Source organism: Pezoporus flaviventris, unplaced genomic scaffold, assembly GCF_033815535.1.
Source record: "Pezoporus flaviventris isolate CSIRO_AGI_PZ_B2104156 unplaced genomic scaffold, CSIRO_AGI_Pfla_v1 ptg000007l, whole genome shotgun sequence".
NCBI lineage: Eukaryota > Metazoa > Chordata > Aves > Psittaciformes > Psittacidae > Pezoporus > Pezoporus flaviventris.
Window position 1 is genome coordinate 43,349,089 of NW_026892555.1, and position 24,055 is coordinate 43,373,143.

Genomic DNA, 24,055 nt, shown 5'->3' on the forward strand with positions numbered 1-24,055 from the left:
AGCTACTCTGAATGTAGCTGAAATAAATACTATGTGTAAGCCAATTAAAATGAAGCCTCTTAAATGGGCAAATGGGAGGCTCTTGAGCAATGAGAATTTGATTTTCTTACTGCTTTCTTACTAATACTGTATGATTCCAAGTGTATCTCCTTAGGAGATAAAACCCCTCAATTCCCCCTTGGATTCCCTGAGAGAAAAAGATGGTTAATACTATCTGAAAAAGCCATTAAGTATTTTTTTTTAGGCATAAATATTACCAAAGCCTTTTAACTAGTCATGTGGCAAGAGTAAAATAGTCACAACAAAAACTAAACGAATAAGCAATGGCTTATTTAGGGTTGGGTGTCCCGTATTCAGGCCTCAAATCTGTGTCTTTGATACTTCATTAAGCTGATGTAGCTTGGTTTTTTCAAAGGTCATCAGGGTCTGCCCTTTACTACATGGAATACTACCTGTTTTACACCTGCTGATAAGCCCTGAAATGTCATGGTTTATCCAAAATGAACGAAGAATCATTAAAATGGATGCTTTACCAGATACCAACAGTGGTTGACTTTAGGTATGGCTAGCTTAGAGTCATGGCTAGTTACATCACACTGTCCCATAGCTCCCCGTCCAGACTGGAGACAATCTGAGCCGTCTGCAGACTGCTGCTGACTTGAAGGTCTGAGGTCCTTCCTGTGGCAAGCATAGTGAGGAGGGACACGGTGCAGGCAGGGTGAAGAACATGTGCCCCAACTGGGGAGCAAGGACATGCTTTCCTGTCCCTTTTAAGACTCAGCCTGTAAATAGCTCCCTCAAAGTGTTTGCAAATATTTATGAATGAATCTCAGGACATTTTAAAACTGCTGACTCAGATTTGGGGTTTGATGACTAGATTTGTAAGCTTATTTAGGTGTGTAGTTTTGTTAAAACCAACGAGAACTGGGCCTCTAAATACTTTTATAACAGTTGTGAAGTAAGATATTTATTATGGCTTTTGTACTCTAATAACATTTTGCTGCAGCTTTGCCCCTGTGTTTTTTCCCCTGTTTAGTTTTCTGAAGAGAATATTAAAAGAAACAGAAAAAAGGAGTAATGTAATCATCAATTACTGTAATAGCCACTAGAGGTCTACTGATATCAGAATTCTGCCAACATCAATTATTTCTGCAAGTATTAAAAATATTTCATCCAACAGAAAGTGTTTCTTACTAAACATTGTTTGCTTTGTGAGGTGTATCATTTTACTTCTCTGAATTTTTAACCTCTTAGTGTTGTTTTTAATTAAGTACTATTTGACTGAAGTAGCGAAGAGTTGCAATATAAAACTCACAGCTGAAAGAAAAGTGATTTAAAAGATTGCAAACTATATTCACCAAGTAAGTATATTATAATGTAATTCAATGGATAAAATATGCGTCTTAGTGGTTAACCTTGCAGCAAACAGTGCTTTAATGAAATTGTTCTACAATTAATGGCTTTTATGGCATTATTGAATTCCATCTGCCCTTGAGGATAATTTTTATATCTCAAAATATAAAACAATCTTCAAACCCTCTTTTAAATGACCTTAGTATGGTGGTTTTTAAATTTTTAAGAACAAGTTGGAATTAGATTACTGTATTCCCTGTAGGCCTAGTTGTTGGTCACAAAAAAAAGGAATGTATTTGTTTGGACAAAAGGGGACATGTTACATTACTTTTTCCAGAGACTTCTCTGCAGTCAGGTGACAAATACTGCTTCTCAGTCAAAACAAACATAAAACAAACCCACCAAACACAATAAGTAGTCACAGTTGCTCTGTGATTCATGGGTTCCTTACCTAGAGTTTGTAGAGAATTAGGCTGGGGCATGAGAAGATCCATTTGAGACCTAGCTGATGGTTAGGGTTAAACATGGCTTTATCTGTTCCTGCTTGGAAAAAATGTTTTTACATCCTCTTTGTAGTGGCTTAACAAGTCATGAAACAGTAGCCTGTGGGTCTCGCAGGAAGTATCAGACCTCTCATACTTCATCTGGTGGTGCATCCTATTTGGTGTATGACAAGTGGGGATACCTTTTTTCTTCTTTTTTTTGAAAGAAGGTGTAGCTGAAATCAGCTGCTGTGCTAAGGATATAAACGAGACACATTTCAGCACACTTACCAAACTTTCCTGATGCGTACTTAGCTGAAGTAGGTGCTTAGTTGAACTGGGATGAATCTCAGTGGAAATAAAGATTGTGTATTGTGTATCATGTTGGGTCCGTAATGAAATATCGTCTGTGTACTGACTGTGTTGTGACTGCTGTACTCCCCCTGTTCTTAGCCTAGCACTAGTTGTTACCTCGTGAGTAGTTTTCTCCACTCACTGAAGGATGAGGGCTGTCATAGTGTGGTGACTTCAGTTAGTTGTGTGTATGAACTTCGTAGCTGATGACCAGCAGCTAAAGAAATGGAAAATCTATAAGATCTGTCTTTTTTCAAGCTGTGTATTATAACAGAAAAAATTCTCATGGCCACATCTGCCAACCTTAATATTTATAAAGGTATCCAGACATGCCTCTTACTGGTCAGAGTGCTTGGTATGAGTACACATCTTTAATAAGAGGAGAAATCATTATTATAATAGTAGAACAACTCAGGCTAAATCACTACACTTAAGGGATTTGGTAAACCCCTGTATAAATGGCCACTGAGTATGTAAGTCATGCCCAAGATAGTTCCCACTTATGGAAATATTTCATTTCTCTCCTTCACTTTAAAGAGGAAATACCACATGAAGAAGGCAATGCTTTTGCTAAAAAAAAAAAAAAAAAGACCTGTGAAATTAGCTTTTTTAAGAATATCCTTGCTTTCTTCACTGAACGGTCGGAGAATCACTCTGGTCCTTTGTGCGAAAGGCAAAAGGGAAGATTCAGTCAAGGTGGTGAAGGGAGTGTGTAATCACATCTCCCTGCACTGGTCTGGGTCCAGCATCCCAACAGGGATTTCCCTTCATGAAGAGCAGGTGGTGGAGCTTCTATGCCCTCCCAGGGGTTTCAGGGGAAGAGTAACTCTAAGTTGCTGTCAGGGCTCCAAAGAAGTCTTGCCAGTGAAGCTGGATAAAGCAAAACACATATAGCCAGAGTTGCTGGGAAAAGTGAGGACAGAGGGTGCATTCTCCAGACATTTGTCTATCCTATTCATTAGCATCCATTCACCACCTCATATCTCAGCTCTGAATGAAGAATTACTATATCTGTTTTCATCCAGTGTTGAAAGACTTGATTGCAAAAAGCTATAGATTGTTATGTTTATTAGCGTTATCATCATTATCATCATCATCTCTCTCTTACTAGTCCCCAGAAATTGTTCTGGTCCCTCATACCAACTTTCTAGGACTGTAGCTTCTGTACAACCTGGAGTTGTTTCTGTACAGCACTGGGCAACAGGCAAAATATTGGGACAGTCTGGCTTTCCTCCTGAACATCCCATAGTTGAGAGGAGTGAATGCTGAAAATGATTACTGTGAGGGACAGAAAAGATATATATCATGAGCATGGCCTATTTTTTTTTTCATGTTTAAGTAAAAGCAGATGTAAGTTATGTGAGGTTAATGGGGCATTACTTACAGAATCTCAGTGTAGCAAAACTAATGAAAACATTTTTCTTTTTAGCTCTAAAATATAGTGTTTAAATGAAATTACATGGCAGAAGAGGTGGAGCCAGCATGGCATTTTTTCCAGCTGTTTGAATTCCTAGTTATCCTTGCCCCAGAACTGGTGATTCACCTCCTCAGACCCTTATTCACTTTATCTATGTCAGTAGCATGTAAACCCCTTCACAGCTTTTTTATTTTTATTTCTGCAAGTGGTACGTTTGAGGGGAAAAGGAATATCTGGACTAGGAAAAGACACCTTACTTCCTTTTTTCCTTGGGTAGAATGTGGCAAATTGCCATTCTCTGCCTTCCTTTGCCTCCAAGGAGAGGATGAGAACTGAAATGACAGTTTATTAGCACTCGCTATGCTCACCACTGTCTCAGGCTGGGACCTCAGCCAGAAACACAATTCAGGCATTAGGAGTAAATGAGAGGAATATTGTTCACTGCAAGATTCCCAACCCTTTCTCAATCTCGCAGATACAGCCGACAGATTTGACTGGATTCACAATGAAAGCACCCTTAGAAACAGAAAAGACTTTTTTTTCATTTTATGTTTCAGTTCTCCAGAAAATGTAGTTGATTTTTAGGGGAGCTGTAAGCAGAAATGCTTATTTAGGCAAGACCCAAAGAAATACCTAAATGAAATGCAAAACACCATTTTGCTAAACAAAATGCAGATTTCAGGATATATCTATACCTATGTATATGTTTGATTGCTCTAATCATTTTGAGAATTTTGGGCTTCTAACTCGGGAGACTTTGATATCATGAAAGTGAAACTTACGAGTAAGTAAGTTTCTGGAGGTGTTTTCACTTTATGTGTGAGATCAGAAACCTTGGCAATATATTTAGCTGCTGTGTTCCTATTAAATGAGTTAATTAACTACCAGAGACTCAGTGAATTGGATATGGACACAATGCTGGCGAAAGCCATCTGTGGTACTGTTTGTTTTTTTTTTAACTGAATTGACATAATATGTATTTTACTTAAATAGCTAGGGTGTCTTTAAATAGAATGGCCTCAGGCCTTAGCTTAGAGACAGGACCTGGGTTTGTGTGCTGTGAGTTGGGTGAAAGAAAGCCTTGGAAAAGGTTTTGCTCTGGTATTGAGTAATATAAATATGTGCAAGGAGAAGATGGCTTTTATATATACCATGGATTCAGTGGATGGAATATTAATATCCCTGTGTCTGAAGCCTTTACTTCCCATGACAGCCTAATGAGACACTGACAGTAGCTGTCTGCTTGTCCTGCGTGAATGTCCTGTATTATGTTTGTGTTGTGCTGAAGGTTGCTGAAGTGAGGTTGTCTGACTGCTGTTCCCTTGGGAAGCTCAGGAAGAGATGTACTGATTCTCCCATGAGGCTATCCTCAGAAAGAGTTTTCTGCCTAAATAAATACTGTCTCCGGGGGATCTTCTAGAATAGTAACCACTGTATGACTGCCAGTATCTTTTCATACTGTGAAAATCGAAAGCCTCCACTGCACCATCTATAACATGGAGACACAGTTAAGATGCATCCCCTTTTTGATGCTTTATTTTTTACTGACTGAACAACATTGGCTTTCTACCAGTTTCTATGTGTAATTTCAAATATATATATTTCATGCTGTTTGGGACTAAGCTTTCTTAGGGACTTCTGTTCTCCTTATTTACTATTAAAAAAAAGCTGAGGTCATCTGTAATGTGTTCTCTGATATTTCTTAGAGGTGATGCTAAACAGGGGAAGGAAAAGTTTAAGGTGTGCTGCTGTATTCCTGTGCAGGATTTCTTTGCTGGAACGATATATGTTTATCCTAAAAGTCTGTAGTGACTCCAGCACATCAGATCCATTGGTGTGAGCTTTACAAACAGCTTGTATGTTCTTCTGTAGAAGAATCTTCATAGAAGCCACTTGTGTTTGATATCTTGGTATGGAAGAGTAGCAGATTTGAACTTCTCAATCTACAGTTCATAAATCTTTTATACATAAATTGGTCTCATATTTGTACACTTATGGAGAAATGTTAGCTAAAAATCTGTGCTGTTTCTTCAAGCTCTGTTCAAACACTAGAAGAAAATTTACGTGCAGAATGTGAACTCATTATCATGTTATGCTCTGTGTGCTTCCTTGAACTTTATTTCATTATTGCACCTTGAAAACTTATGTTATGAAGCAAATATTGGCACAATATGCTCTAGGCTTAGAGAAGACACAATGAAGAAAGACTAGAATAGAAAGTAATGTGGAATGAAGAGATACTAAATACAATTGGACTCTTCAGTTTGGAAAAGCAAAGAAGTCTGAGAGAGGGATATGGCATGGGTCTGTACAGTTGTAAGCAGTATATAGTGGTAAACATGGTATTATTCTATACTGTTTCTCACAGTGTAGAAAATGGGACACTTGATTGGTCAGCGAGATCATAGGAATCAAAAGCCATTTTTTGTACACCAGGCATCATTAAAGCGTGGTATTGTCACAGAATGTTGCAGAAACTGAAAAAACTGAACAGTCCAGAACTGGAGTGAACACAGCCCTGAAGCATAGATCAACTGATGGCTATTCAGTACAGTTTTTAAAAATCTTTACTCAGAGGAGATCACAAAGTATTGATTGCTGGATGCTGTGAGGATGCACTAGGAAAAAGATGATCATATTTTACTGTTTCTATGGTTTTTTGCTATACATATGCTTAGAACTGGGATACTTGGCAAGATGAATCTTTGTGTGATCCACTGTGATTATTTGTGCTTGGTTTTAGATTTCCTGGCATCACATCTGTATGTCAAACACTTGGTGGTATATACTTAATAGTACCAAGCAAGCAAAGTTCTGCAGATGAAGACAGGGAATTCCCTTCACCTGACAGAGCATAAAAAGGCAATCTGTAGCAAAACAGGGAGAAAAGGCAGTGTTCAGTTCCATGCTGTATTGTAGGACTGCTGTTTGATTTTCATCTGTAGTGTACCAATTACCATGAACCAACATAAAGGCTGACTGTAACCTGAATCTCTGTCTTACCTCCCCCAGTTGCCTAATTTTGCCATCAGGTGAAGCAGAATTCTTCACTGAGAAGTATCTATCTGATCACTTTGTAGAATCATGCTTAATTCAACCATCCTGAAGCCTTTTAGAGTTTTTTACTGCTGACAATGTTCAACTCTTTTTTTTAAGGACAATATGTTATTAAGAAATGAATAGGTTAGGCAAAAATGAAGTACCTCTAAAAAAATAATCTTTTCAGAAAGGTAGAAGATAATGGCTAGTCAGCAAAAACTAGCCCCTGTTGAAGCAACCAGTGTGCAAGCTCTGCTGTGGTCATGGGGGCCCCATGGGTGGGGGCTGCAGGGCTGGGACTCAGTGAGTTTGTGTTTCTTTCCTAGTTACCTTTGCCCTGGTCAAGTCTATTGATTTCCCTTTGTCTTTTTTCCTGTCTGGAGAGTGGAGGTGATAATACTGCTTTAAATCCATTTAAATCCAAATTCTGTCTTGCTTGATTAAGCAGTAAGCTTTTAGGCCAGGGATTTATTACTATGTATGGGTACAATGCCTGGCATAATGGTGACCTGATACAAGCCAAGGCATATAAGTGCTAAAGCACTTACATGTGTATGTACATTAAGCAGAAGTAATAAAAAAAACAAACTAACCAACCAAAGAAAAAACTACTTGAGAACAAAGAATAGGCAAGTTCTTGGCTCTTCTGTCCTTTTCTCTCTCTTTACTTCCTTTCTTGTACTCTGCTCTCGCTTTCTTTTCCTTAACCTTTCTCAGATGGCAAGAAGAATCTCTTTAAAACAAAAGCCTGACTCTGATTGTGTTCTTTACAAGAAAAAGTTAACTGTGAGGGAATCGCTGCTTGAGCTGCATGTGCCTGCCTCCTCCAAACACATGCTTGGGTGCTTAGGTGTGCTCCTTAATGGTTGCTCTGTGCTGCAGCTGGACCCACCAGCTTGGCTGCTTGTGCCACCCTCATGTCCCTGATCTGTGGAAAGTGTGACACATTCTGACGTGCCTTGGAGGCAGAGCTCAGTGGACACCAAGGTGTTACAGGCAGCCCTGCAAGACATGCCTGCTGGCAACGTCAAACCAGTGTACCAGCTGTGCAAGAACAAACCAGAAGCGCACATCTGTCCTTCTCTCCAGGGAACCAGTACCCCCGGACTCTGGCTCTAGAAAGTGATTCTCTGTACATTCATGACCTTTTAGTGATTTGGTGTCAGGGAATGTGAACAAAAATAAAAAACAAAATAAAAGGGACTTTATTCTTTCAATGAAAATCTTTAAGCCAGAGATGTAGGGGGGAAAATGTTACCATTCTCATTTCAGTGTAATCAAAGCCTTTATGTAATCTGAGTGTTGGTGGGGATCAGTCTTCCTGAATCGTGTTTACAAGTGGCAGTTTCAGAAGTGATGGGTAGGTGGGAACTAACAATAATAGCCCACATATCTCGTGGATACACTGCATGGATGGGGCTAAGCTGGTACCAAGACTAGCCATTAATGGTAGCCTCACCAATTTTGTCTTTCATAAGGGACATTAGACTTCCTAGCATTTCTGATTTAGAGGCACCAGCCATGTGATTAGAATAGAAGTGGCAATTGAATTCCTCAGGATTTGGCTAGGACCCCCATCATGCATTCAGTATAACTCTGTGTATTTTTAATTTCTTAAATTGGAATGTCACAGTATCGTTAAAGTCACCCACTGGAGAAAAGAATAATTATGTGGGGCCTACATGAGTTGCTGTGTCTGACTGGAATTCCAGCCCTAGTCCTGACCATGCACTTCTTGCTGAAATTAGTTTTGCACCATGGGACCCTCAAATGGTTTTGTCACTGTGTGTTTAGGCTTTTGATGTTGTTTGTCCAAACATCCTAATGCAGTTTGTAAATCCCAGCCCATCTATTCTTTACAGTGAAAGTCAATTCATTGCCCCACTCTGTCTGAAGCGCTTGGACCCTAATGCAAACCTTCATGACATCAGTGAGCAATGGATTAGATTTTCAGTAAGCAAAGTTAATCAAGGTATTTGGAGATCACATACACAGAACTTGTTTGTGTTGTTGTGACTAGAGAATACAGTTGAAAGCGTGTCTTTGTACTTTTTGTGGGGAGCAAACTGTTGCCAGTTCAAGCATCGATGTTGCAAGATGTACCATACCCAAAGATTGCTGAAATCACTGCAGTAATTCCTGCATTTTAAATGGATTTTGCCATCCGACTTCTGCTTATTACAAAAGTGGTGCTTAATCTTGTAGTGTACTGCAGACCAATTGTGCACCATCACTGGGAAGAAGCAATAGGGGCATTTTCACTTAGGCTGAGACTTAGACCATTTATTTTTTTTATTTGATGTCTTAGTGTAGGCAGTCCCTAGAAGCGCATTTCAGATAGTGCTACTCCTTCCTTTTATGTGACACATGGGAGTTTGATTTTCACAAATTCACTGATGAGATGTTTGTTTTTCTCAAAGCAGAAGAGGGGAAAAAGATATCAATCACTGTCTTGACATGGTAGATTTTTCTGCTCTCTCTCTATACGCATGGAGAATGCTCTGCTTCGAACATTAGAATACCCTGTGGATGTGATACCCCTTCCCCCCTGCCCTCCTACAGTGAATCCTCTTATATCAGTTTTATGGTGCTATCTCCATTCAGTCTCTATTAGATGTTCCTCAACTATAATGTCTATCTCTGAGAATTAGCTAGCAGATGGAGTAAGCAGCCTTTTGTTTATTTGTTTTTCTTATCTGCAGTGCATAAATGATTTACTGCAGGGTAGGTGTCCTTGGAATATTTTCTTCAACTGGCATCTCTTCTGGCGATAATGTAAGATAATTTAAATGACAGTTTCATACTTCCCTTCTGGAAACTGAGTTTAGCTGTTGCTCCTACCAGGGCCAAAGAATTTTTCTTTGTATACCGACTGATGAAACTTAACAGAACTTTAGAGGTAGGCAGAAACAATGAGAGGAAGAAAAGTTTTCTTCATACTCTTCCTCATGTCCTTTTGACATGCTATTGCTGTAATGTCTCATACAAATCTTCAGAGATGCACCTTGCAGCAAAACAAAGAACTCATGTAGGTATTCAGGTACAGATCAGCTATGCTTAAACATCTCAGATCTACCTGTCTGTCTGTTTGAAAAGCATCTGTGTTACAGCTTGCACTTTCTTTAGCTCCACCTTGTTCTCCTCTTCAGCTTTTGTTCAAGCAGCTATGGGTTAATATGAGGAAATTTCTTAGAAATATACTTATGTATACTGAACCAGAATGAAAATTTGAGTATTCAAATCTTTTCCCGTGTTGTATGTTCCTTGATTATGATGCTTTGTCAAGCCAGAGCTGGCTAACATATCTTTCTTGATTCTTTTTATAGTTATGCAAAGAAAAAGAACATGAACTGTTTCATTTTTGATTTTGGTACTCTTGGTCTTACACCAAATATTCATCCTTAGATTTTAAAAGATAAATAGCTGAGATTTTTGTCACTTTGCTGCACCATTAGCATGCTATCACTTTTCTTGTTCCCTCATCTTGATTTCTCTGTGTGTATCTCATGTCAGCTCCTGGAGAAATATCATCAGCCAATATGGTTTATGAAACTTTGTTATTTACTGAGATCTTTAACATAGAAATTACTTAAAATATTTTCTCCTGCTCTGAATTCATGAAGCTATTCAGGGAGCATTAACTAGAACTTCCTGCCTGGCATGATTTGGAAACAGGCATTTTGGTCTTTCAAAGCTGCTTGTTTACAGAACTTTCAGTCATCTCATTATGTGTTATTGCATGCTCTTGCCAGCTTTTTTTAATATCAGTATCTTTCTCCTCAACACTGACATAAATTGATATATATGGGAAAAGAAGTTGAAAATTCTAAAAAGACCAAATATTGTATCAGGGAAAATCAGACTTCCTGTTACATTAAAACCAGACTTAAACGCATTCAAGCACAGAAATACACAGTAGGTCATCTAAAGTACCGTAGTGACATGATTTGGTGTAATAGGAAGGAAATTTGATGCAGCTTATAAAAGTAATTTCATTTGAAACCATGAGCAGTATAAAAAGCATTTATCATACTGATAATATCTATTGCAATTGCATTATGTTGGTTTCGTTTTGGTTTTGGTTTTGGTTTTGGTTTTTTCTTTGAGGTAAGGGGAAAGAATTTATGCATTTAGAAGACCTGTTCTAGTAGAGCTATTTCTGCTCCCGGATAGGAAATAAGCAGGTGGGAAACATGCACAGAGGAGCGAGACAGCACAAGTAAGCCCTAGCGCATTTACTGGTAATCCTTAAAATTAATCAATACCCTGTAATACCATAAATATCAGCAACGAAGCAGAAATTTCTTCAATACAGCTTATTTAGATTAGGTTTTCTTTTCTTAACTAAAGGTAGTATTTGAATTTCTTCAGTGTTTGAACAATAAGCGCTTGGATTTCCTGGATTTTTAAAATCAGCTAAAAAAGCTAGACTGAATAATATGGCCAAACAATGCTGCTTTCTGACCAAAATTATGAACACTAAGAGAATAAATCCATAAACACACTGGTCAATTTTATGAAGTTTTTTTTCCTGTCTGACAAGCCCAGGCTGATGCTAGCCTGCCTCATTTGGATAGCTTATGCATAAAGACACAAGGTTGCAGAGCAAAATTCACATGAATAAACAGATATCAATTAGCTGCTTTAATAGCTAATGTAAATACGAGAAGTAACAGATACTGAAAGGAAATAAATATAATTTAACACTATATAACAGGAATAGCACTGAGCTTGGAAAACATAGATGTGGAAATGAGCTCTATTATCTCAGATTGTGAATATGTTTTACATTCCGGAACATTTTAATTTGTCCAAATTTACATGGTGCTAAATGAAACCTTTTTGTGATAGTACCCAGATCATATTTAATTTAAATATTTTAAGTGCCTGTGCCTTGAATTTCCTGATTGGGAATGTATAGTTTAATGCTCACACTTATATTCAGGTAGCTAAAAATGATCTGACCTTCAAAACATCTTGCATTGAAATGGAGGACAGCAAATGTTTATCTTGTAATATTGCAGCTGGTATCCAGGGAACTGCAAATGGAAAAAACAGAGGTCTTCACTGGTCACATCCATAGAAACTGCCCTGAAGAACAGGATTTCTGTATAGAAACATAACCAACAACACAATATAGAAATACAACATACCGAGGAAGAGTCAGGAGCTCAAACCTGTTGAGTCAAAACTGTTAGTCACTGAACTTGTGCCTGGTGTTGGGTACATCTATGTGCTGTTCAGAAAAGGGTCAGGGTCTGCAAGCCTGAGCACTGGAACGCCCATACAGTCACTCAGTTTAATTGTCAGCTCTCTCCAAGGTCTGTGCTCGGCCATTTCAGCCTGCTTGCTTCAGTGCAAACGTGTTGTAAAGGAAGGTAGCCCTCGGCAAAGGGGATGAAAATGTAATCCACCTGGGTCTTCCTAAAGGCTTTTAACAAAGCCCTTCCTAAAGGCTTTGTAGTATCTAAGTGGTTGAAAAATCAGAAATGGAGAATATGAATAAATGTTTAGTTCTCTCAGTGGAGAGAGGTCACCAGTGGAGTCTAAATGAGTTTGCAGTAGGGCTCTTACTGTTCAAAATGTTCATAAATAGTCCAGAAAAAGGCTGGAGAGCAAGGTGACGTGTCATTGACAAGACTAGGTTACTCAAGTTCACAAAACAAATCCTGATTGTAAAGAGTTACAGAAGAATCTCATGGTACTGGATGATAAAATGGCAGAAGAAATACAGCTGTGGTGAATTTAAAGTGAAATTAATGAAGAAAGGCAATCCTCAATTTATATGCAGTCTACGAAGGTTGTGAATGGCTGTTACCACCCTGGAAAAGGACCTTAGAGGGATAGTAAATAGATCTATGAAAACATCAGCTCAGAGCTCATTAACAGTTTACAAACAGACGGAGAGTTAATACGTTTTTGAAGTAGCACTGAAGATACGGGTTAAACAGGATTTGTACGTAGATGTTAGACCAGCAGCTGGAAAACACAGTGTTATGGATTGGTAGAAGTAGTGCTAAAGATTGGGTTTAACTGGATTTGTACATAGATGTTAAAACAGCTAGGGTAGTTGGAAAAAGTGGACAAGGTTTTTGGCACACAAACCTTGAGGAGGTTACAGATTGAAGGAGGATGCTTCAGAGCTTAATACAGATGTTAATACTGGATCCACCAGGAAATAAATAGACAACAAACCAGTGAACAGTAGCATCCCCCTTTTCACCACCGTCGAAACCAGGATATTAGGCTAAATGGACTTTCTCTGACCCAGCATAGCAATTCTTATATTTCTGTCACATCCCTGTGTAAATTTATGTACCTACAGTGTCATTCTGTCCTCCCTTTTCCAAAAATTGTATTAAAGAAAAGGTGCAGGAAAGGTGATAAGGAAAATCAAACATATGAAAATGTGTCAATGAGAGAAGAAGCTACATTGACTATGACTCTTTAACCTGGAAAAAAGGATGATTTAAGAGGACATGACTGATACTTGTGAAGTCATGGATGGCATGGAGAAGGACAAATTATTTGTTGTCTCTCATAATACAGAATATATGGGTCATCAGATGGAATTAACACAGGTTATGATCAGAATAAGTAAAAGATATTTTTTGTGCATCACAAAGGATGTGGTAGATGCCAAATGCTTATTATAGGTTAAAAAATATTACAAAAAATAATGGAGGGGAAATCCTTCAAGGACTTTAAAAGGCAAGAATGAGTCTTTAAGCTATTTATTGGCTTTTTGCATTTTTCAGACCCAGGTCTGGTCCCCAGATCATACCCCCCATATCTATGCAGTTCACATTCAGGCTTCTTACAGAAACAAGACAACCAAGTTCCCTCCAAGTTCTTGGAAATCTCGATGCAATGTCATTGTTGTGCTTCTACATTCACTGCTATGGAGAATTGTGCTATGTCTCTCTCATCAATTGGTTTATTTGGGGTTGCCATGCAGATGAGATGGTTAAGTGTTACGAAGTGTGAACAAAGCTACTTCTGTCCTAAGCAACGTGGACAGAAGTCAGTCTGCTGTTGTTGGTCCAAAGGCCAGAAACTACTTCCTAGTGTGGTCCACAAGGCTGATGACAGTATAGACAAGATATGCAAGGTCTGGTTTTCAAGATGTCTGACCTGAAAAGAGCTGGATGGTGGGAGGGCAGGCCAGGGAAACATGCTCACTCTGTTCTCCTGCCTGTTGCTGTTGCCTGTAGCTGTAACATGGTGTCAGGGTCAGGAGAATATATCTATTCTTGCCCTCTTGCAGGAGAGTGGTATCGTGATTTAAGCCCAGCTGGTAACTCAGCACCACACAGCCGTTTGCTCGCCTCCTCTCCCCGGGCAAGATGGGGGGGAGAATATAAAGAATGTAAATCCCATGGGTTGAGATAAGAACAGCCCAATAACTAAAGTATAATGAAAAACTACTGCTACTGCCACCAATAATAATAATAAAGATAAGGGAAATAACAAGGGGAGAGAATGTAAAACTAAAAAGGGAAAGGAAAAATAACAAACACAAGTGATGCACGGTACAATTGCACACCACCTGCTGATCGATACCCAGCCCAACCTGAGCAGTGATGTGGGCCTTCTGCATAGTTCCCCCCAGTTTCTATACGGGGCATGATGTGCTGTGGTATGGAATACCCCTTTGACTAGTTTAGATCAGGTGTCCTGTCTCTGCTTCCTCCCAGCTTCTTGTGCCCTCCTCACTGGCAGAGAATGAGAGACTGAAAAGTCCTTGATCAGGGCAAGCATTACTTAGCAACAACTGAAAACATTGGTGTTATCAGGATTGTTCTCAGACTAAAGTCGAAAACATGGCAGTGTGCCAGCTACTAGGAAGAAAATTAACTCTATCCCAGCTGAAACCAGGCAAGTGGTCAGGGCTTCTGCTGGAAATAACAATATATATTTCAAAGTCATCGTTGTTTTCTATATATCCTCTTTTTTGAATGAGAATGTCTGTAAGTACGGTATAATCTTTCCTTGTTGGTCTCACTCACCAGAGACTACTGTCACAAAGGAGCCTGTGTAATTCTCAGTGTAGTTGAATTTGGAAGTGACCTTTGGAGGTTAGTCATTCCCACCCCGTTGCCTGTTTAAGAAAGTTATGAAGTTCATTTTTTGGAAGATGTATGAACAACAGACATTTGAAAAAGTATTTTTATCTTTGCTGTGCTTTTCTACCACTCCCAATCTGATAAAGTAATCTTAAAGATCTGAAAAAAAGAACATCTTACTGAGAACATCTAACCTCATCTTGCATTTATAATTTCAGTGTACAAATAATGTAGTTTCATGTTGTTTAATGTTGCCCATATGTCACAATGGGGTGGCTTATCCCTTCAATGAGCACTTTTCTAGATTTGGTATCACATTCCCAAAATGCGAAGCATTTGCTTAAGAAAACTAAATTTTTTACAATTTTACAAGACAGGCTGTTTTATTTGTTCTGTATAAATTACATTGGCTATTAGAATGAAATCACAGTCATTTTTATAATTTTGCTATTAAAAAAAATCATATCTCCTGAAATGTCATTACTTGACAAATAATTTGATTCAAAATTCCTGAACACTGATTCCGCTAATACTTACTCCTGTTTGTAAGTCTTGAATAAAGTAAGTGAATTGAGAGGAATCACAGCTACAGAAAACAATCTAAGAGGTACCAGAAATACCTGAATGATCCAATGGATAAAATTACAGCAGGAAAATGCTTAGTTATATCTTACATTTCCAAAAATAAAACAAGATTGTGTGTAAGAACAGGTTTTTTTACACTCTTGAAATGCAAACCCAAAACTTTTCTTTCTCATTTACATATTTAAGTGTATTCTGATTAGTAGCTATGAGCCATTAGTTCTGTACTTAGAATATGAAAACTGAGTGTTCGCTCTCAGAAGGTAGTGGTACATCTTGCACTGGTGTAGGCTTCTTGATTTATCACTGCACTAGGACTGAAGGTCAGTTAGTGTTTTGCGTATGGAATTCATCTGACAAAAGCAGGATCTGAGTTACAAAGATATATTTAAAAAGAGAAAGGCAAGGATAGGGAATTAGGGGTTTAAAAACCCCAAATGACAGGTTTGATCCTGTAAAATACTGGGCACTGTTGCTCTGCTTCAAGCAAGACTTACACGTGCTTAAACCTTTTGTTCAGGGCTCAGCATTTAGCACTGTTTAATCTCAAATGAATAGTTCTTAAAAAGGAGATTGGTATTTCCTTTCATCCACAGATTTCAAAGGTATCTGTGAACAGCTATGTACAGAAACTATATAATAAAAATGAGAATTCAGTGGAGATTTCACAGTTAAGCATAATAAAGAAAGAGACATGCAATCAGAACAGAAACCTTCACTTTCTCATGTCAACTTTTCATGTTGGACCAATGCATAGTTTTATTTTCCTCTCTTTTTTCCTCTTTATTTTTAACGTGAAATCCTCAGACTTCTCATTCGTGAATTCATGCAGAAACATAGGACAGGATGTGTCTTCTGAGCTCCTACGTGTTGTCTTTAAACTGTGGGTGTCCCGTTGAGAGGAAAAGTGGCTCTTGTGTATTCACTTCTCATTTCTCTCCCAAGCAAGAGGGTAAATGAAGGGCAAAATTCAGACTCCAACCTTGATAAAGGTAGAATCTACCTTTGAAAAAGATAGAGCAAGCTAATGAGAGCAGTGGGAGCTGCTTGGTTTTGCTAAACAGCTAGAGCTGGTCGCACTACTTGAGCCTTAGAAGCATGCTTCTTTGCTCCTAGTGTATTACATATACATATTGTTCCTTAATTAGAGTAGATGGCTTAAATACATGTGATCACCTTTCATTTTAGCTTGTTCCTTGTTCTGGCAAGCTTCACCTATGTTCACTGAAACAGCTGCCTTTCCCTGAGTATACCCAGGGCTATACATAATATGTATGCATATGTAATAGGGTGCTACTTGTTCAGGGTGCTGGCAGGGGAGTCCATTCCCTATCCAACAACTAAAGGAACATAGTACTTGCTCTTGGTCGAAAGACTGAATTTCCAGAAACACTAGATTTGGTGTTTATTATTAAATGGAAGTTTTTCACATTAAGAAATAAATGTTTGCCTTTCTAAGGCCAATATTTACTGATTTCTAGAGTCATAGTTTGTGAAACAACAAAAAAAAGAAACAGAACTTCACTTTCATTAACCATAAATGTTGTTTAGCTATTTTCACAGCATTCATCTTGCTGTTAACTGTTCTTTTCACATTGTGAGGAGGCAGCATATGACAGGAAAAATCTGTACCATCATTCAACAGCTGATTATATGCCCCTTTTCCTCAAAAAACAATTTGCATGCCTACAAATATCAGTGTTCCCAGTGGAATTCAAGGTGTAAAATATTGAGTCTTGAGCTGAAAATTATTTAGCCAAAGATTTTTCCAGTATTTGGGGGTTCTGGCAGGATGTTTTCAAAAGCAAAACCATATGTCGCTTACATGATTTGGCATTTCTCCAGTTGCATAGAACATGAGTGGAAAAGTGGAGAAGAAAAAAGAAAAACCTAACACTAATTAGATGATAGCAAATACAGGTGCTTTACTGTGTGCAGCATCTGTGGGACAAGTCAGAGCCAGCAGATTCTGAGGGATACTGTTTTGTTCATGTATATTCCCAACACATGCTAAGATCCAAATTAAGGTAAAACTGAATGGGTTGTGCAACAGCTGAGCTGCTTTTCGAGGTTACAGAAGTGCAATGTTGCCTAGGCATAGAAAAGAACTTGTGTGATTGGGTTTTGTCTGTGGGCTTCTCACTGTAAATGCAATTAGTGTAATACCAGGGAAAAAAACCAGTAATTTGATGATAGTTTGGAGATCCTGACCTGGGCTTCCTCATGTCCCCGTTCCCCCAGAGTTCCCAACAATTTCCTTATCAATTGCAGGCAGCAAGGTGCCTCTCTGAGAAGGCATCTTCCCTCTCCAACCAAAGCTTTATCTTCAGCCTTACAAGGCTCTCAGGTTTACTGAGACTAAGTTAGTCTCAGTACTAACTGCCAGCTGTCCTGTAACTTGCTTCATAGGGAAAGCTGTTACAGAGCTGCACACTGTTTTGCCCATCCCCCTGACTCCCCGTACACATAGGAGTTCTGGCTACATACAGCCTCTGGGCTCTTTCTCTTTCATGTGTCAGAGAGCATTAGGGAGGTTCTTTTCTATTAAAATTTCCAGAGAGAGAAGTGGGTTTAGACAGTGTAGATTTGACTCATCTGCATCTTTTAGTATTCAGATAGGTGAAGCCATTACAGGTACTGAGGAGACTGGTGTATCTTACCTGCTGATGGAGTGTCCTGTGTGCAGCCACACACATTACATGCTCAAGAGCAAAGGCACAAAGGAAGAAGGAGTCTGTTCTATGCAAACAGACAGTTAAAACATGATTAGAGAATAGCCTTACATTCTCAGTTGCTGCTCCTTTAATCTGAAAGCTCACTGGGACACACTTGTGTCTGAAATAACAGGAGAAGACACAGTCAGGCTCCAGCCTCCAGGAATTTAGCACAATAATATGTTGTGTGGTTTTATAAGAGATATTAAAACACAAAGAAAAACCCTTTGCCTGAAAATTTGCCTGAACAATTAAAAATGTGTAAATAATTGAAATGCAGGAACTATAAAAGCTATTATTGTCATCGAGAAATAAAAGTGTTTAAAGGATAGGATCCAGGCACTATTTTGGGGCACTAAATAGCTGGTATTTACAGTGTGGATCACTCAATTTTCTTTTGCCTGATGAACAGAGCTCCCAAAGCTTATTGTGGCTGTTTTGTCGTTTATGTAAGACACGTGGCTGCTGTGATTTGCTTTTCTCGGTATCCCCTCCCCCACTAGCAGAAACCTTTGAGCTTCAAACACAGACGTACTGTGCTCTTTGTGTGCATGTATGTGTATGAGTGTAAAAACATTAAAGAAAGACCACATGCCTAATATGCTGGAAAAACAAAGCTGAAGTGCGGGACTTGGCTTGTAGCTTGCTTTCTTTATTACAGTGAGATGGTAGCATGGACTAAGTGTAGGACTAATGTGTATGAACAAGAAGTGCTTTAAAAGCAGCCACACTGCCTATAAAATCAGCAATTCAACATAAGCAGGAATGGCATTTTCATTAAATAATGCTATGATTTTTCAACCATATTCTTAACTAGTAATCTCCCCCTAGCAAAATACAGAGCTAATCAACCTCCTAGCCTGTCAGTAAACTTGCAGGGGAATTAAATCCTGGAGGAAGAAGCCCATAGCCCTGGAGGAAGGCTGAGTGCATGTTTCACTGTCGTCTTTTCAGCTCATCTCAGTGGTCCCACTGCTAGAATGTGCTCTGTTGTCATGGCAACCCCATCTCCTGCTTCCTACAGGAAAGATTAGCTCGTACTGTGCACTGGAGAGAATTTAGGGGAAGTCAAGCTAATCCCTGGGTGCACTGCAAGAGAAAGGTTGGACCTCGCCTGAGGGATGCTGTATCTGCAATGATAGAATTGGCCTGCCACAGACACTGGTATTTAAGTTGAAGAGCAGAATTCACAGTAAGTGTCAGATCCTCCAGAGAGGAATATCGAATGAGGTTTTCTAAGTCTTGGTGAAGACTGTCCCATGCCAACAGTGGAATGACAGCAGGAGGCTGTGTGTGGAATACCAATATGTTTCACCCATTCAGGTGGTATTTCAAATATAGATTCAAAGCCTCAGTTCCCTGGAAACTAGGTGATAAAATTTTAAACGTCATCGTGAGATGTGCACCTAGAAACCTGAAGCATGTCTCATTTGGTGCATAAAGCTGAACAAGTGACGATGGGCATGCCTTACAAATTGTGTATGCACTGTGCAGCATTCTTAAGAATTCCTGTGTGCTGAAAAATAAGCGGGAAAGCGTGAGGAAACCGGTCTGTGTGTGCTGCAAACTCAACTGCAAAAGTGCTGAACTATCAAATTAAGCATGAAAATTTAAAACTCCTGATTCAACCTTGTTTTTTCTTCATATTAAAACACAAACAGAGAAAACATGAGATTTTTAAAGGTATAGTCATAATACAAGCTTTTATTTGAGGACAACTCAGCTTAAGATAGCTAAATTAAGGTGGTGTGTGACATGATGCAGCGTGTGAAATGTGTGTTTGTTTTCTTGCTGGTAGAGTTAAACAGAGGGTATTCTGGCTGTTCCATTTCTGGTTATTTTAATGTTATTTTAATGCTCTGGCTTTCTTTGATATGGTCCTGTGTATAGATGCTCAAGACTCCCAGGTTTAAACTAGATTCTTTGCAGTAAGATTTTAACTGTCTGCTTTTTATTACTGTCAGCTTTTCCTAAACTTATTTTTTTCCCCAGCAGAGTTTGTATGTTCAGTCTATGTATTTTTACATTTTTAGTATGCATGCTTTTTCTGTTGAGTTTTTAGTGAAAAAAATAACTTTATAATTATTTAATGGTTGTTTAATATATAGAAGTATTTGCTAACTCAGATCTATTATGCATATATGTGTTTACTTTATAAAATGTACGTGTGCTTGTGTGTTTCTGCAGTGCATGCATGCATATACATATGCAGATGAATAGGGTCTTTGTTTTAGTGAGGCCCTTTAGTGCTTCATGGTAATATAACACCGAGGAAGTTAAAGCCCTGTTTTCACCTTGAAGGATAAGTATTTTTCTCCTATCTATAATGTCTATTGTTGCAAAATCCTAATAAACACACTCAGTTTGCTTAAAGAAACAGCATCTGTCGTTTGTCTGTGTTTGTCTGTAGAGTAAAAAGGGAAAGCATCTTGACTGATATAATGAAAGAGCACTGCGTTGCTTTTGCAGAGACCTAGGTCCATGTAATAGGTAGTGGAAGGGCAGCTGTCTTTTTATCCTTCCTCCCAGGGCAGCTCAGAAAGAGTGACACATAAGCTCCAGATTGGTTACTGTATGAGCAGTCTTCCCTGAAAACTTCCCTTTTTTTTTGGCTGGTTTGCCAAATAGTAAGTGTTGATAATCAAAGATAATGTCTTTCTTCTTTCTAGTTAAAATACTCAGTAGCCAGTGTACATCTATTATATGGAGGACTATAGTACTAAGCACGAAAGATTCGGAAGCTTTAAGTCATTACTTAGGGTGGCCCTTGAATCTGTGGTAGACATATGGGTGACAAGCAATCCACACAAGTGCTAAGCAAAGAGGGGAACAGAGTAAGAGAAAATTCATCAGATAAATGCTTTTCACTAGAAAGAGTACTAAAAAAAATATTCTTTGTTATCCATCCAATTAAATTACTGATTAAAAAGTCCCTGCTACCATAAAACAACAGAAAGGAAACATTTGTCACAGGTTTCATTGTATTTTTTCACCACCTCTATGAGGTTGTGTTTTTGAGGGACACCATTTAATGTGGCTCTTTACACCTTTTAAAAAAATCTAGATGGTTAATTGCACACCTTTTCTACCTTGTGTGTCCTTTTATTAAATTCAATAACCAAGAAGTTGGATTTTACTTTTTTTTAATCTAAGAGTCAAGATTCATTTCCTTTTTTTTTTTTTCCACCATGTAACTTGTGTGTGGAATAATGTTGTCTGGTCAAACACTGTCTCAATTTATTTTGTCTCCTGCAAAATGTGTGATTTTAGGAAGTTGGTCCAAGTTTTCTTAGGACTGCATTTTCACAAAGGGACTTGGATTCCTTATCTGCACTTCTAGATAGCTTTAAGCACCACCTGTAGATGGGACTGACTGAAGTGAGGTTTAAAGCATGCACCCAAACCTATAACCTGTGTTATGCTCTCTCTTGAGAAAAGCATGTGAACACTCCTTTTAGCAGTGGGACTGTATTACACACAGAATCATAGAAGCATGTAATGGTTGAGGTTGGAAAGGGCCTTAAGATCATCTAGTTCTAACCCCCATGCCATGGGTGAATACAACCGGTAGAGACTGCTTATGCTTCAAAGTCCAGACCTTGAGACTAGAGGGAGTTCCTGTATAAGCTCTATTTCAATTAATTAAAATTATTTTCCTTGAGCTACCAAAAACTGAAAAGCAGAGGTGACTTTACTTGCTGCATACAAAAAAGTCGGAGTTCCTAAGCTCTTAAAACTAATAGGTGTAGCACGTTCTGCCAGGGCTTCTCTTTCTCTATGGCAAGCTCCTGAGGTGAAAACTGTTGGCTTCCCCACAGCAGTGGGTCACTGCTGTGCCCAGGCATTTCTCTTCATTCCGTTTCTGCCCAGCATCCCTGCTTCCTACAGGTATTGCCTTCTTCCTGAACAGCCTTCTCCCTGTGCCACTGTGTTCAGGCTTTCTGCTAGTGAGGTGTTGAACTGGGTAACATAATGTTTTCTGATGTATCTTTTTAATGCATAGAAGTAGGATGATTTAATGTATATACTGATTCACCAGATCAAGGTTTTGAATTATGACACCGATCAGAAAAATATTATCACTAGTGTGTCTTTTCTTGGAACTTTTTTCCCTGTTGCAAAAATACACCCCCCCCTCCCCCCCCCCCCGACTTGTACAGAACAGCTTCTGCCTACAACCTCCATTAGAAATTCATGACTAACAATTTGTCTCTCTTTCATTGAGACACTCATTCAAGGAAAAACAGGTGAGATGTTCAGCACTTCCTGGGTGGTACGCTCCACCTCACAGAACCTGGCTGTCTTTGAACATTCACAAGTATGGTAAAATCATAAACTCGATTCTGTCCCAGCAAGGAGCTTGCTGGTGGTATTCTTATTAAATTAATAACAGAAATCAAAAATTTATGTTACATACAATGTATGTGTCTCTCCATATCAGAGATTTATCCTTCACATTTTAGTAACAAAACAGTAATAGTGATGATTATTTTTTCTTGGTGGCAAGGCATTTTGTTCCCTGAGGCATCTCTGCCTCTTTAATTCCTTTAAAATGTATGTGTGTATGTCATGTTTCCAAAGAGACTATAAATGGCCAATTTGAAGGTAGCAGAAGTGGCCCTCAATGAAAAAAGTGTATCTTCAGATGAAAAAGGAAGTTTAAATCTGCTGAGATTTTGTTTTTCTTCAAACATAAGCTCAAATATTTTGATTAATATTTGTCTTTTTATTTTGTTTAAACAAATCTGCAAGGATTTAAAAAATATCTTAGACTTGTCAGTTTGCGCTAATTGGAAACAGTAACAGCCAGCCACACAGAACTATTTTGATGATTTTAAACCTCCTTTATCTTCCTTTTCTCTTCAAAAATAAAACTCTGAAGCCACTGATTGTATGTAAATTGCATGAATTTAATGGACTAAATTATTTCCCAGGCTGCACACAGCAGATCTTTTTGCCTCCAGTGAGATTAAGATCATATGCATCCAAAGGTAGATCAGCCCTGTGTATAATGTTCTTCTGGCCAGCGTTGTAGCAGTTAATTAAAAGTGCTTTCTCAGTGCTGTGCTGCTAGCTTTGTGGCTTTCTGTGTAATAAATTCTTTATATTAGCTGAAGAGCAAACCAGCAATGTTAATTTTTAGTAGGGCCAAATACAAAGGGAGAGAGACCAAGATTTCCTGGGCAAGTTCTCTGTTTCTCATGGCAGTTCAAATGCTACGTGCTATCTGGCTGACTGCCTTAATTCCAAAAGGAGTGTGATTATTCTTGTTGCAGCTCCATTTTTCTGTGCTGTTTGTTGCAGCTCTATTTTTCTATGCTGTTAGCCATAACAAACTGAATTTTTTAATCTTCTCCAAGATCTTTTGTGATGCCATGTCAACAAGTGGCTACAAGGAACATGAGAGAGCCGAACATGCATCCTCTAGGGCAATGCTGAAGTTTATTTTGGATTCCAAATATCAAAATATCAAATGTTAATAATATCAATAATATCAAAATTGTAACTGTAGTAGAAAGTTATGCAATGGGAATCCGGAGTTTCTGTTCTGTTGCCAGAAGAGTCCACCTGGAGTTTTGCAGGGCATGTGAGAATGAATGTGAGTGCAAGATTTTAGTGATAAATCTTTTCACATGTAATGAATCTTAATTTCTCATTGCAAATTTGTCTTCACAATAGGTTAGTTACTGTATTCTGGTGTGGACTGCTTTAACAGTCTGTCTTTAGGTGGATAATCAGTCATTTTGAGTTTGTCATTTCTCTATATTAATAAATTGTTGGTTGAAATTATTGTCTGAAGCATGCTGAGGAGAAGACAACCACTGTATGTATGGGTTAATGGCAACAACAGTGCCAATCCTGATTACATCTGTGATTTGTGAATGCTTTCAGCCAGTAGCAAACAAAATGGGACCTGATCAAAACTATGTTTTGGATACTCAAATCCAAGGGTAAGAATGCCATGATATTCACTGATGTTCTCCCATTCTGTTCTTCGCTACTACATAAAGTACTGAAGATTGTTTTTAATGGCTCATATTGTGGTTA

At 38.5% G+C, this 24,055-nt stretch overlaps 1 protein-coding gene and 1 long non-coding RNA gene across 9 annotated transcripts in view; one reads left to right on the plus strand and one right to left on the minus strand.

Annotated features, from left to right (window-relative positions):
* Positions 1 to 14,423, minus strand: part of LOC133266878 (uncharacterized) — a 57,094-nt gene extending 42,671 nt beyond the window's left edge. For 2 of the 3 annotated variants that reach the window (XR_009742551.1, XR_009742550.1), the window contains exons 1-2: positions 14,192 to 14,423; positions 11,611 to 11,684 (exon numbers count right to left, since the gene is read on the minus strand). This is a non-coding gene — a long non-coding RNA (uncharacterized LOC133266878). The remainder of the gene's footprint in view (positions 1 to 11,610; positions 11,685 to 14,191) is intronic. The other variant, XR_009742552.1, reaches the window with a different exon arrangement.
* The window catches only part of NOL4 (nucleolar protein 4), a 203,208-nt gene that overhangs the window by 71,569 nt on the left and 107,584 nt on the right, over positions 1 to 24,055 (plus strand). The window contains exon 1 of one of the 6 annotated variants that reach the window (XM_061448568.1): positions 19,042 to 19,199. The exons of the other annotated variants lie outside the window; for them this stretch is intronic. The gene's annotated coding sequence lies outside the window, so the exon portion shown is untranslated. Of the gene's footprint in view, positions 1 to 19,041; positions 19,200 to 24,055 lie in introns of those variants that run through there. 6 annotated transcript variants of the gene reach the window in all.